The sequence below is a fragment of the Hylaeus volcanicus genome, chromosome 1 (assembly GCF_026283585.1).
Source record: "Hylaeus volcanicus isolate JK05 chromosome 1, UHH_iyHylVolc1.0_haploid, whole genome shotgun sequence".
NCBI classification, from domain to species: Eukaryota; Metazoa; Arthropoda; class Insecta; order Hymenoptera; family Colletidae; genus Hylaeus; species Hylaeus volcanicus.
In genome coordinates this window covers 25,703,819-25,717,834 of record NC_071976.1, presented here as the reverse complement: position 1 = coordinate 25,717,834, position 14,016 = coordinate 25,703,819, and the positions used below count along the sequence as shown (strand labels likewise).

At 40.7% G+C, this 14,016-nt stretch overlaps 1 protein-coding gene across 1 annotated transcript in view; it reads left to right on the top strand.

Annotated features, from left to right (window-relative positions):
• The window catches only part of LOC128882458 (B-cell receptor CD22), a 451,951-nt gene that overhangs the window by 245,997 nt on the left and 191,938 nt on the right, over positions 1 to 14,016 (top strand). The window lies entirely within an intron of this gene.

Sequence of the window (14,016 nt, the reverse complement as noted above, 5' to 3'; positions counted from 1 at the left end):
AGCGCGAATAATTACATCTAACGATCTAATGGAACGTTATTTATAAATTGCTATAACCAGGAAGCGGAACCTGTTCAATTTCAGGCGATTTTAGGTAGAAATTAGATTATTTCCTAACACCCATCGAGTGCTAGTTACATAGTAATTATGTGCCCATGTCTTTTAAAGTGTTAAGTCTCAAAAAGTTGTTTTAGCTCCAGGATGAATACTGTATAACTTGTGTTGATATTCACAGTGGACTACATAGCAATTTATGTTCTCTTTGATCAAATTCAATATATAGAGAGTATGCAATATACTTTATTTTTTAAACTTTATTTTGAACTAAAAAATACTAACTGTCTTACTGGAACTGATTCTATGAACCACTAAATAACATATTGTAAAAAGTTGATAAATATTAATCATTTAGAACTGTAGAGACTATGATCAAGTATGCTTCTACATTACATCGCGCTGAAAGCTCTATAAATTAAATTCTTCATATGAACCTGTTCATACCTTCAGCACTTCCAATCGAGACTATACTTGTACGTTTTTGTATTATATTACATCGTGTTGAAAAGACTGTGAACAATTTTTCCATGACAACGTACCAATACCCCCATGATATCCCCAACCCACTCTTCGCCCAGGAAAGCTCCCTCGTTCGGTTAAAATTCCTTCCCCCAAGAACCTGGTAACGATACATTCTAAAACTGGACCACGAAGCATAGGGCCACCGAGTCCCAGGGATCCTCGACGTCGGCAAGGATTTTATGCATATTAATCCGCGTCACTTGGACCGGGACGAGAGCATCGCGTCACATGAATATGCATCTGGCGTAAATATTTCTCTCTCTTTTTTTCTCTCTTCCCTCTTCCTTTTATTTCTTTTTTCTTTTCTTTTTTTTTTGCTTTTTTCCCGGTTGACGGACGCGTCAGGCACCGCAGTTTTCTGGCCGCACTTGTCTCCGCGCGGCGAAACGTACATACGTACACGCCGGAACAATGCCATCGCGAAGCGAAACAATCGCCCTTGCCGCGTGACGCACTTCAACTCTCTTCGCTGGCGCGCTCCAATCACGTTCCAAATGAACCTGCCGCGCTGCGTCCAACCCGCGGACCACTTTTGTTTCTAATATCCCGTGTTGCGCGAAGGACAGGTCTTCCTTTATGTCCGTTCGAGCGGTAGACGTCTTCCCCCGCGCTGTCCACGCTTGCTCTTTTCACGAGAAACGGACCTCATCCTTCCACGGCCAGCGCTGAACCTTTTATTTGTCATCCGCGTTTCCGTGGCCACGCTCATCTGTCGGCCACGTACCGTGATATTTAATTTTGCGAGGGTCTCTTTGAATTTTTAACTCTCGCGCGGAATTTCGCGTTGACGCTTCGAGGCCCGATGTTTTCTCGCGACGTGGAGAGAGATGGGTTAGCCAGGGTTACGGGGTGGAATTTATCGAGGTGTGGGATTGTAGGGGGATTCCTTTGACTTGTTGGTGAATCGTTTAGTGTGATTGATGAAAATGTTAGATGTATGTCGGCCAGTGTGTATAAGAGAGGATTGTAGAAAAGATTGTTAGAAATTATGTATATTTAGAGGAAATACTTGATGCCGAGCCTTCTAATATCAAAGCTGATTTGTGCTTTCATATTTAGGTTAATAGGAATCGTTTAAACTGTGCTCTGTATGACTGTTCACTTGGCTTCGTTGCCATAACAGTTTTTTAATGACTTGTATCAGTCGAAGATTCATTTGTTTGAATATCATCTGAATCGTTAGTTATATAGGGTATTATTTCGTTTTAATCGTACTACAGTGGCCACGCAACAATTTCTTTATGGATCGTTCGATTCATGATATATTTCGTGCATTCATTCGTCCATACACTGTAGGAATCTTTTGACATGTGTTCTTTTGTCTTTATTGTATTCATTACATACTCACAATGATTTTGTTCTGTATTGTTTGTGTATTCAAATTCCCCGAAGTAAAACCATTGCCGATCACTTTCACCCTTCATTCACATCATCAGATGGTTAGATACCTTCAATTTCATTCTCCCAAACTAAGAATCCTCCGGAAATTGCTTCAGTTTTCAAAATAACCCCCAAAGGTATCAATAAATACTTCCAACCCCCACAAAGAAATTGAACGATCTGGTTTGTTTGTAAAAGTAAATATTGCTCACGTTTCCTTTGAAATTCCCTTTCACGCGAGCAGATTAAGCTTTCGGATACCTAAGCTAACATCCTAGGACCCGTTGCGCGTGGGTTGGAAAATCGGCCCTACGATTCCGTTCGCGGAATATTCGACCGCGAAGAATTTCCCAGCGCTACCGAGAAAGTATCCCATAAAAGGGATCAAAGGGTATATCGTGCAACACACGGGAATCATAATCATCGTTTCATCGTTCCCGGAGGTCTTCGGGAATTCCATCGGTTCATCCTTTATGTAGATTCGCGAGCGGCGGTGGAAAGGGGGTGTGTCGGAAGTACCGCTGGAAGCTGTAACGTCGTTCTGCGTCTGATGGGGATAGATTTGCTTAGCGCCCTCGGGGTTCCCGGCGGCGAGTCCACGTGCGAGAAAAAGTTAAGAATAATGCGCGTTTTATGCGGCTGCTTCGCCAAATTCCCCGTATTTTATTCGACAAATAGACGGGAAACGTCGGCGCGAGGGTTGAGGATTCGCGATGGCGAATCGAAACACATGTGTGTGAGTCAGAATCTAGAAAGTGCTATCGAAAATCATAGGATTGTTACTTGTTCATCGTCATCGATTAGGACTATTTAGAGCTCTTGATTTTTAGATTCTCTTTAGAGAATTTTATTTATTTTTAGTTCAATAATAAGTTGCCATTATAAACTATCCTTGGAAATCTGACTTGGATATCCGACTGATAAAAGGAATTTAGGTACAGTTCAAGGTGACTGCCTTTGATATTTAATTTCTTTCAAGTTAAATAGAGAAAGATTGGTATGAGAACGTATTGATTATATTATATGTATGTTTGTGATTTCTCTGTAAATTCTATTATTTTTCTTCAGACCGCATGGAATTTCGTTCAGCTGTTTATAATTATAGGGAACTGAAAATGAAATGTAAACTATAAAATATATATATGATAAATGAGAAGCAATTTATATTATATAATTTTGAATATAATCTTTCTTTTATATAATCAGGGGCACAATATTGTATCTTTCTATTGAATATAATTATAATCTATACCTATAAAGTTATCAAACACATCAAGCACGCGTGTTTGAATCCCCGATAAACATTATACGTATCAACCAAGATTCATATTCACCTCATGTGAAAATTCTGACCGATTGTCATCGACCCATATGTATGCAAAAACTGGCATTCGAATGGCCCAACGAATCCACTGAAATTCCATGATCCACATCCAGGGTGGAAAATTTGATTCGATCGCGTCTTCTTGCGATTCGGAACCGTCGAGCGTCCATGTTATTCGGCAAATTCGTTTAAATCCGCTCGATAACACTCCCCTTGTTTTCACATTCTTCGCGGCGATTAAGTGGCTGAATTGCGAGGAAATGAACGTTTCGCGCCCAGAGCTTCTCCCCTTACCTCAGCTTTTCCACGCTTCGCTTACCTCTCAGTCTCTCTCCCTCTCTCTCTCTCCTTTCCTTTTTTCACCGCGTTTTATACACCTGCTCCGAGACTTCCTTCCTTTCTTTCCCGTCGCTATCGCGGTTCCCTCCTCTTTTTACCTTTTTACCAGCCCGAAATTCAATTTACTGGCTTGTTCCTCCGGTTCAGGACAGTCCAGAGAACGCGTGTGGGCTCCCGTGTTGCGGGAACGTCTGATCGTGACAACGGGCAGACTATTGGCGCTTAACGGTACTTGTTCCAATCGCAATCTTTCGATCCCCTTGACTTTCCTTTTAACTTCGCCGTTCCCTCGTTCGTTCGCCCCTCCGTGCCACCCTTCGTCTCTTCCCATTCAACCAGGTCCGTGAGGCCGAGCGAGACTGGTGTAGGGTACAGAGAGAAATCTTGTTGTCCGACGCGAACAGGGAGCATTCCACTGTCCGACCAATATCCAGGCTTTCTCCTTTATCAGGCCAGACTGCCGCGATACCGATGCTCGGCCCAGCTCGGGCGAAACTCCATCGGCGAGACCACGCGAACGAAATTCGTGGGATTCCCGGTTTTCCTTCCAGTTCGACCTCCTCAGGCGCGCAATATTGTCTCTCGATATCGCTCGATTTTCTACGGCTTGCATGATAATGGCTCGATTCGTGTAGACATCAACGGCATCGTTCTTTATAGGGTTCTGGGGGTCTTCTTCCTGTTGTTATATCTTTTTTCTTCCTCATTGTCCTGTGCCGAGGGTCCTTCGGAGTGTTTTGTTTTCTTCTTTACTCTTTTTCGTCGAATTTTTGACGACGAGTATTTGAATAGTTAAATATTTGAATATTCTCTGTGTTGAGAAGTTGTCTGGATAATTTCTAAATTCTTACATTTGTACATATTTTTTGTGAACTTGTGAAATTAATGATTATACTTACGACTTTTTGAATATTTCTTACGGACTCGTGCAATATATAAATTCATACATTTTCACGATTTTTGTACGATTCCTGCTTGATAGAAGTCAATCTCCACTTTGAGTATTGAAATTTAAATCTATGTACATATAATAATATAAATATAATATTAGCCATTTAATGTACCTGTTGACGACGATACTTCTTTTAAATTTGATTTAAATGAACGACTTTTAAATTTGGATGTATTTTCTATTTTATTGTACAACTATATACATGTACATTGTATTAACTTTTACAGCCAGAAGGATGGCGCATGTCATAACGACAATAAAAATCTACAAAGAACTTTCGTTTTGATAATTAAATATCGCTTTTTTTTTGTATGACCCTTTATGACGATCACACCTTTATTAAACTTTTACTCATCTATTCCCTTTTCGATTCGTATTTCGCTTTACATATTCTACATTTTAATAAGTCAGATGTGCCAGCCTTTTACACGTTAAATTATTAATATTATTTGTAGGTCACCAGGCATAGATTGATATTTAAATATTTAAGATAAACGTTGAATAAAAATTAAACACAAGTTGAAACACAATTCGTCGCTGTTTTTACATCAGAGAAAATATTCATTTCGTTAATGTCACTCTTGTCATTCTTTATACTCGATACGACCACCCTCTGATTTAACATTAACAACTCCTCCAACTCTTTTCCCAGACCGAATCCACCCAAACAGAAGAGCCCCCGAGCCTCGAAGACTAGTAACGCGAACTGAGCGCTATAATGGGGTGGATTCAGTGCAAATTGCCGTCATAAAACTCGCTACTAAAGTCATATTTCACGGGATCGCCGAGACTCCTCACTTCGCTATCTCCATCATAACAGATTTTAATTAGCTCGTTTAATAACATTTCCATCGACGAAAAAAAAATGGAAGGGGAGGGGTACTCATGCAAGGAGAACAGGAGCATCGTCATGTTGGGGGGGTGGGGTGGTGGAAGGGGAGGTGGGGATCTGATACCTGGGAGCAGCAGAAAGGGTAACAACTCACTTCTGTCTCCTGGACCGAATTAATTAAAGATACACGCCGGGCGTGGCTCGTTAATGAACTTAACTATTTCCAGCCGCGGCGATGTGTTCATTGTTCCCCCGTTTACAAGTTTATTGCATCGCGGCGCGAGTACCTTCTCTCTCGCGGCCGAATTTAATTAGGTGGCGTGTCTGAGCTTTCGGGCGTCGTCGCGGCGACGTATTTCGAAAGATAAAAGTATTGTTTGGTCGTAAACCGAGCAAGAGCTTCTTTTTGTCCCGTCGCGGCGTTCCTCGTACGCGCGGAACAAAAGGAAAAGTTTGCCGTGGAACGTGCCGGGGTTGTTCATTGTTTCTACCGTTGTCACTACTCAAAAGCGGAAGCCGCGGAAGTGGCGGGTCGGGACGGGGGGACCAGAGGGGGCTGGGGAACGGAGTCAGTGTCACGGAGACGTTTACACGGGGTATTTATAACCGAGTGGCGAGGGTGCGGCAGGCAAATACACGGGTAAGCGAAGAAAGCTCATTGTTGCGCCGACGAGTAAATTTTGAGAGTTCTGCGTTCCTTCTTATTCCCTTAATCGCGTTTTCCCTCGCTACTCTCCCCATCCGCGTTGGTCTAGTTTCGACGAAAGCAACGGTGGACGATTACGATTGAAATTGGGGGGAACTATAGCTTTCTCGGGACTGAACGACAAGGACGATTTAGAGGAACGGATTTTTGCGTTGAGAGACGTGGCTTGTCACCTGTAAAAATTGTTCAAATGATAAATTCACTAATATTTGTTTTCAATTTAATTTGGAACATCGGGTTTCTAAGGATTAAATGGCAATTTTCGTGTAACACGTCAATGTTATTCGGAAGTTTTGTATTATACACGCCGATTAATTTTCTTATGTATGTTGATCAACGATTACCAGTCCATCTGTCCACCACAAAGTTCTTCATTTGTCGATGGCAGTGGATCAATCCGTCGATCAGAAATGATGAAACCGTCGCGAGGATTCGCGGCATAATAACACCGGATACGACAAATTCCAACCTCTGGTATACGAGCATAATCGCGCGCTAGATAAACGAAACACCGCGAGAATTCAATGTCGAGTGGCTTATCGACGCAGGGAAATTAAATGGAAAATTATTACCGCGCTGTCCGTGCTATAGCCACCGTTTAAACCGATGCAGCGCAAAACCCGAAACGCCAACAAACGAGCTCACTGCAAATCACCTGCGAAATCAAGTTACCGTTGAACAGAGGAACACGGCTAAACGCGACTCGCGAGGCTCCAATGTAACCGTATTCGAGATCAAACTCGATCGTCAAACAGACGTTTTTGCCAGGCAGGCGCATAAGCCGTACAAACAGAATCCATTCGCTAATAACAAGAACCGTGTATCCGCGCGTCATTGATCGCCATGGCGTTCGTTCAAGTATGCGTTTCGCAGGGAATTCCCATCGTAGGGATGAAACCTGTGAAACGCGCACGTCGAAATAGCATCGCGTCACGTATACGCACTGGCATTCGATGTTTGGCGACTGTTGCGGTCATCATCCGCTCCTAAAATTACATTACCGTATCTGACGGCGAAGTGGTCGGATGATGCAGATCTGATATCGAACCAAAACGACTTACCGTCGACAATTCTCTTACTTTAGGTGGTGTAATACTAGTTATATAGTCTTATTTCGGAGATAAGAAAAAGTCGCGAAACCAAAAGTGGAGACCGAAGGAAGTAACTAACCCATTCCCTGCCAGGTAAATTTAAAGCGTTTTGCCTTGGCCACCATGATTTAATACAGATGTGTAATCTAGGTTATTCTTTTCATAATAAAATGTAATATTATATTTGGTATTTTAAAAAGAAAACTTGCGATCTTCTTCTGCAATAATTCGTGACTCAAAAGGCTATAAGCTTATTCCTTGAATAATTGCAATTTTTCATTGAAAAACTTTTCCAAGTCGAAGACATTTTGATTACTTTTCGGTTCCCCTAATATTTAATTCCATGTTTAATATATATGCAACCTACTTTATGAAATACTATAATCATCAGTTCCCGAGCATTACAAAAATATCCACGCCAATCGAACCTACATTCAATTATCTATTGTTACAAAAGTAGCTACCCGATATATACCACTGCGAATAAAATAGAAATAATAAGCTATTCATCTGCGATAGAAGCTGAATATTTGTATAACGATGAATACGAATCCGATCCAAGCAAAAACCGCTATCGAAAGTACATAATCGATGAAAGACGGCGTAAAAACATGGCGGGGACGGCGCGCATGAAAATTCAACAAGTTGAATATCGGAAATCTCGAGAACCAGCGCAAAGATAGCGATTCCGATCGATCGATCGAGGCCATCAGCGCCGGAGAATGTTCCATTAATTACCCGGAAACCTTCAGCTAATCAATGGGTAGTTAGTGGCCAATGGTTGGCTCGCATCAATAATCACTGGGCGACGTGGTAGTATAGTACTGGGCTTTGATGCGCTAATTTATACCACCTGCATTAATGCCCTTGTCTCACTGGTCCGGAACGACGATTGTCTAAGTGCCTGTACGATCCCGAGCCAGGTATGCACAAGACGCCGCGAACAAGACGATATATTATATTAAGGTCAAGTTAGTCGATCCGGCACGTACACTCGAATCTCTATGCGCAATCGATCTCCCGCTGGGAATCACGGGACGCGCGTTCTGAAACCACTTTACGAGAACAGAGGACTATGAGGAACAGTTGACAGAATTTTCTTCAAATTTTTCGTAGACTTTTCCTTCGAGGATTTTTATACTGTTCAGTGAAAAAAAAAGTACATTCGAGTACCTTGAAATATAAAGTGTGATAATAAAATAAGTAAGGTGATTTTAAATAGAGTTCTTCGAAACATTGATTCGAAATGCCATGAATATTTATGGTATTAAATGTTGGAGTTCATTATTATTGGAAGTATATTATCAGATAGATTTTCTAGTATAAGATATTATAATGTAAAACTTCGCAGTCTCAAAACTAACATTCTCAGTCTGATTGTTAAATTTTTGTCGCATTGAGTCTGATACTTTATTCAAGCAAAGCAATAAAGTACCACAAATTATTAACCGTGTAAATTGCCAAAAAGTGTCGTGCATTGGAAACGACACGATCAACACGAAGAAGTTAAAAGTATAAATTATCGAATCATTGACGTTGCTTTCTCATAAAAACTTGTCAAACCGAGAAAGTCTCCTGTAGAATTGGAAAACGTAAATTCACAAAGAGAATCATTATTGTATTCATTCTGCGAGTATAATCGAAATCTTGTTTCCACGCGCGAATTAATAATTGAACAGAAACGCAATTTAATAATAATTGCAATATAATACAAGCAGTGTATTATACACGACAAATAATTCTCTTATTATTCCTGCGAATGTTTATGCAAATCCATATTGTTACAAATACAGAAGAAGAATTGCAATTTAAATGCAAGTATATCTTACCTTCTAAACGGTATAATCTGTTCATTATCGTTGATATCATATAATTTTCTATTTGTGCATATTTTTATAAATGAGCCGTTCACTGCACAAGTCGATTAACTCCACTTTTTGAAAAATCTTAAATAAAGGGAATAAAGGTAATTTTAAAAAACAGTGTACATCATTGCATCGCATTTCGCAACTTTTTGTCCTATGGAGTTAATCGATTTGAGCAATGAACGGCTCGATACTCATATTTTCGTAAGTTATAAAGGGATAGACATCCCCTGTCTAATTATTTATCACTACCCAATTTCGGTACAATTAATTTCTTTCAACCTTTAATCACAATTTACAAATTATATGCTTAGTTTCTTTTACATCCTAATACTACGTCCTTTTTACTACATCATCCTAATAATTGACGAAGGACGGTGAATCCTGCAGATGATCCACAGTCGCGATTTCAACCGGTCCTCGTTACGCTCGTCGATACCAAGGGTGTTGGAATCGCGTTTTCTTCACCGGGGTGTGTATCGTCGCTGCCGCTAAATGGGGTATGGGGTGGTAACGATAACGTCGTAGAAGTAGGCGAGTTGTCGGCTCGAATGACAGCCCTTCAAGTGCAACGTCGACCGGAAGCTCGAGGTTATTGACTCGCCCACTCCGACGCTCGGTAGCGTGGAAACGCCTCTACGTGCAGGCACGCGCTCGTGTTCGCCTAGACAGGGCCAAGATCGACGGAGATGCTTCGAGAGCACGGCCAGACGAATAAAAGGCAACTTGAAAGAGCAGACCGAGACGGTAACAGGTAGCCCTGGCTTTTGAAACCAGCCGGATTCCTTCTCCTCTTCGAACGTAGAGTGTACACGGTCCCGTACTCCGCTGCGAAGGACAGCCTCATCGCGATAATTAACTTTGTGCCCGGATTCTTTTTCAATGGCGGCGCAGACTACGGAGAAAACGACCGACGGAGTGGAAATAGCCAACGATATTCCCTGATAATGCTAGAAACGATCAACCAGAGGCTAGCTTGTCTGCACCGTGTAGTCTGTGGCTATCGTCCTGAATTTGTCTTGTACTGGATTTCCTTGGAATCAAACAAATCTAAGGGAAACGGTTTACGTGTTTTCTTGTGAAAAATATAGCCGGGAAAATGAATTACTAAAGTTTGGATCCTTAAAAACACCGAAGGTCGGTCGTATTATAAAAAGAAATTCTTGCTTGAAACTTCGTTTCTCGAGTGATGCTGATTTGTAATAGTTAAGAGGAATGCACAATGCAAGCAGTCGGCATGTTGAGTTACTGGATTTCGTATCAATTGGAAGAACGGGTTCGAGGCTCCATCGCGTTTCAATGCGCCATTTTGGAAATTGCGGGGGATCTTCCATTTGTCTGGAAGTTTCAGTGCGGATGGAGACATTTCGAGGCTGGAGTATGGCGAATAAAACGCGCAATATTGTAGGATCAAGGACGTGTTTTCTATAGCGATACCGTGGGACAAATATCCAGAGGTATAGAACGAAGGGTGACGTAGCGGTTAACGTTTATTTGCGACGGGAGATGGCTTAGTTTCGAATCCTGGCAGGTCTGAACCTCTTTCGCTGATGGGGCACCGGAAACATGGTTGCGAAACCCTAGAGAACTGTGGAAAACTCGTGCAACGATGAGAGTAATTGCTTCCATGACTGGAATTTGTATTCATCCTTAGAATAGTTTACAATTTACAGATCTATGCAACACGTTCTCGTTATTAATCCTTCGTATTTAAAATGCAAAAGTGTGGAAAAGTGTCGAGTTTTTATTTTTTATTTAGCAAAATGTAAATATTCATCGGCATATATTTCACTTTAATTTACTACAGAGATTCACCTACTGTACAACACTAAAAGGTTACACCTCCAAAAGAAAGTTTAGTAAAACTATATTAGAACTGCTACTCTTTTTACAAACACCTACAATTAAATTAACTGATTTTCGGTAATACCGAAGTTATGAATATCCCAAATTAAATGATATCGATTTAGACTTTTATATAATTAAAGACACTAATGAAATAAATTTAATTCAATTGTCATACGTAGATAACGAATTAATTGTTTCGTTCGATACCACAATTTGAATTTTAACGACATCCACATGTGCAATTCATTCATGAAATACGTTTACAATAGAACTAAAAATAACTGCGATACGCGATTAAATTAATTAAGTAACTTCGCGTTCGGTACGATCAGGAATTTTATTTTGCGAATATACAGGAAAATATGGAACGGATCATAGATTTAAACGAATTGTACAAAACAAATTTATAATTTAAACTTTATCGCAGAAAAGCTTCAAGAGAACCCAACGTAAGGAAAATTTCAGGAGGAAGCTGACATGGTGCTAGGAACGAAGTAAACTACAAATTAGCACGTCAACAGTTGCGTGAAGAAATTGAGGTTAGGCGCGTTCATCGGTTAATCGTGCTCCTTGATCGGCGAACCGTTTGCGAAGATAGAGTCGATCGACTCTAATCTCAGCGCCTGATATCGCGTGCTAGTTAATTAACCGCTCTCACGCTGAATATCCTTTAATGTAGGGAGCCGGAGCGCGATCAGAACGCTGATACACAGACCATTGTTCTGTTTTCTGGCCCGTGAGGAACGCCATAATTAGTTGACTATCTCCAGTCAGTCGTTTCATTGCTTGTTCAGTTGCCGTGCACACAGCGGCGAAACAATCTCGGACGTTCTACGCAATTTAATGACGAAGCGAACTCGCAATACTCGCGACTACAATCTCCGTGCTGCGTGGCATAATACAGAGCTTCGTTTACACAGAATTCATTTTTCACCACTCGCTGTATGCTTCGTACCTCAAAATGGAATATTTGTTGCCAGAAATGTAGACAACCAGGGGCAAGAAATTTCCATCTGAGTAATATTTCAGTCATCAAAGGAACTCGATTACCCCGATTCACGAATTTCGTTGCTCTGAAGATTTTGATGTTTCAGCTTTCTGTTGTCCTTGGAGTGAATTGTGAACTATCAACTTTGATCACTAATTTTATTCATGGTCTTCGTGTTATGTCCTACACTATTGAAATCTGTTTCAGAAGGGAAGTTGATAATTTTCATTGAAAAATGGATGCAAAGGGAGGGTAGGTTATTAATTATTTTGGAATTTCATAAAACGGAAGGACGATTGACAAATAATGAGAGCATATTCGCAATTATCTTTGAAATGCAATATAAAATATAAAACAATTCATATTTTATGAATTTGCCGAATTTATTTGACGATACGATCAAAGAGAACGTAACTGACATTTTGCTTGAAAATGAGCCCATTTTAATCAACACCATTTCAAAAACAATTTAGTCTTGACCAAACAGATAGAGTTGAATTAATTTAATAATGGAGCCACGCAAGAAGATGGCCACCCTCCAGGCGATTAATATTCCTCAAGTATACACATTTCTCTCCAAGGAAATTTACCAAACAAGAAAACTGCAGACTTATGAAATTCTCCGATTCATCTCCAGACGAAATAGTGGTCGATCTTGGTGTCCTCTCTTACCTTATATCATACACTCTTAGTTCGCGAGAGCTCAGGACTTCGAAGAAGTTTCGTCCTTTCTCCACGCGGCATTCCTCGGCGGTGCAGTTATGTTAACTCGAATTTATTTTTATCTCGGGAAAGGTCATCAGCGGTTTCCTGTTTCCACGTTCAATTTTAAAGAGACCAAAGCAGTCGAGTACCGTGAACCACGGCTAAATGACGACGAGGCCTGGGCGACGCTGATGACCTCGCGCTGCGCTGATGCCCGTTTTATACAGACGATTTCGTATAACGAAGCACGCCAATTTCCTCTCCTCGGGGTTTCCCAAGCTCCGGAGGAGCTTTCTTTAACGGCGAAAGAAGAGTCGGTATCCATTTTTTGCCAATGCTCGACGAAGACTGATAGGCCGACGCTTCCCCAGAATCTCTCGTCGATGGAAACCGAGCGGAGGCGAGGGTGAATAGAAAATTGGGTACCTAATGGGCGGTTCTTCGTTGAAAGTGGTAAAAGAGATTCTACTAACGATAAGGCGCTCTGGTCTTGGATTAAGAGAAGCAATTTTCATCGAATCGAGATGCACGCGAACCCCGAATTGTGCTTGATCAAACAGCAATTTAGCGATACAGAACCTGGGAATTCAGTGGAGTGTTTATTATTTTTACGAATCATAGAGGAGTGTCGAGAACATTTTCATTATTATCTTGTTGGGATAAAGTTAAGCTTAAGAAATAGGAATACTTTCTAGTGATCTTTGGAGGATAGGATTTAATAATTCGCTTTCGCATTGGGAGCCTTCTGCAGAAACTATTCAATAGTTTCTTATTCTAAGTCAGAGGTTTCCAAACTTTTTAGACCCGCGGCTCCATTAGTATACGGATTATTTTCGGCGACTAATCTTTCGAAGACTAATCTGAAATATGTTAGACAGACTACATTTTGTGGGACAAGCTAACTAAATATAAGTGTTACTATTTCATAAGATTTAATTTCTTTATTATTAAACTTTACTAACATTTATTTTTCTTTCTCTTACATTTTTACATATTACATTTACATTTTACATATTTACAATATATCGCAGCTCCCCAGGGAACCATGATTTAAATATATATATTTTAATCCAAAGCAAATCTTAATTCTACAGTAAAAATATTGAACTTACCACACACATTCGTTTATCTTCCATGAAATTTTTGCATATTCCGCCAGAAATCGTTCAACATTTTTCCCCATTGTGAACCAAGAACTGTCAAACACCGATCAATCTCGAAGTAACTTAACGAGGGCCTACCGTTCGCCGCGTAATTTTCCCAAGAAAACGAACAAGGGCTGACACAGTTAATTAATTTTCAATTCTTCCGTCGGTTGACAATGTTTAATTAGATTCTCTGCGTCGAATTAAACTTTCCGCCCGATCGCGGTGCAAAGGATGGAATTCAAGTTTCCTCAAGGGGGCA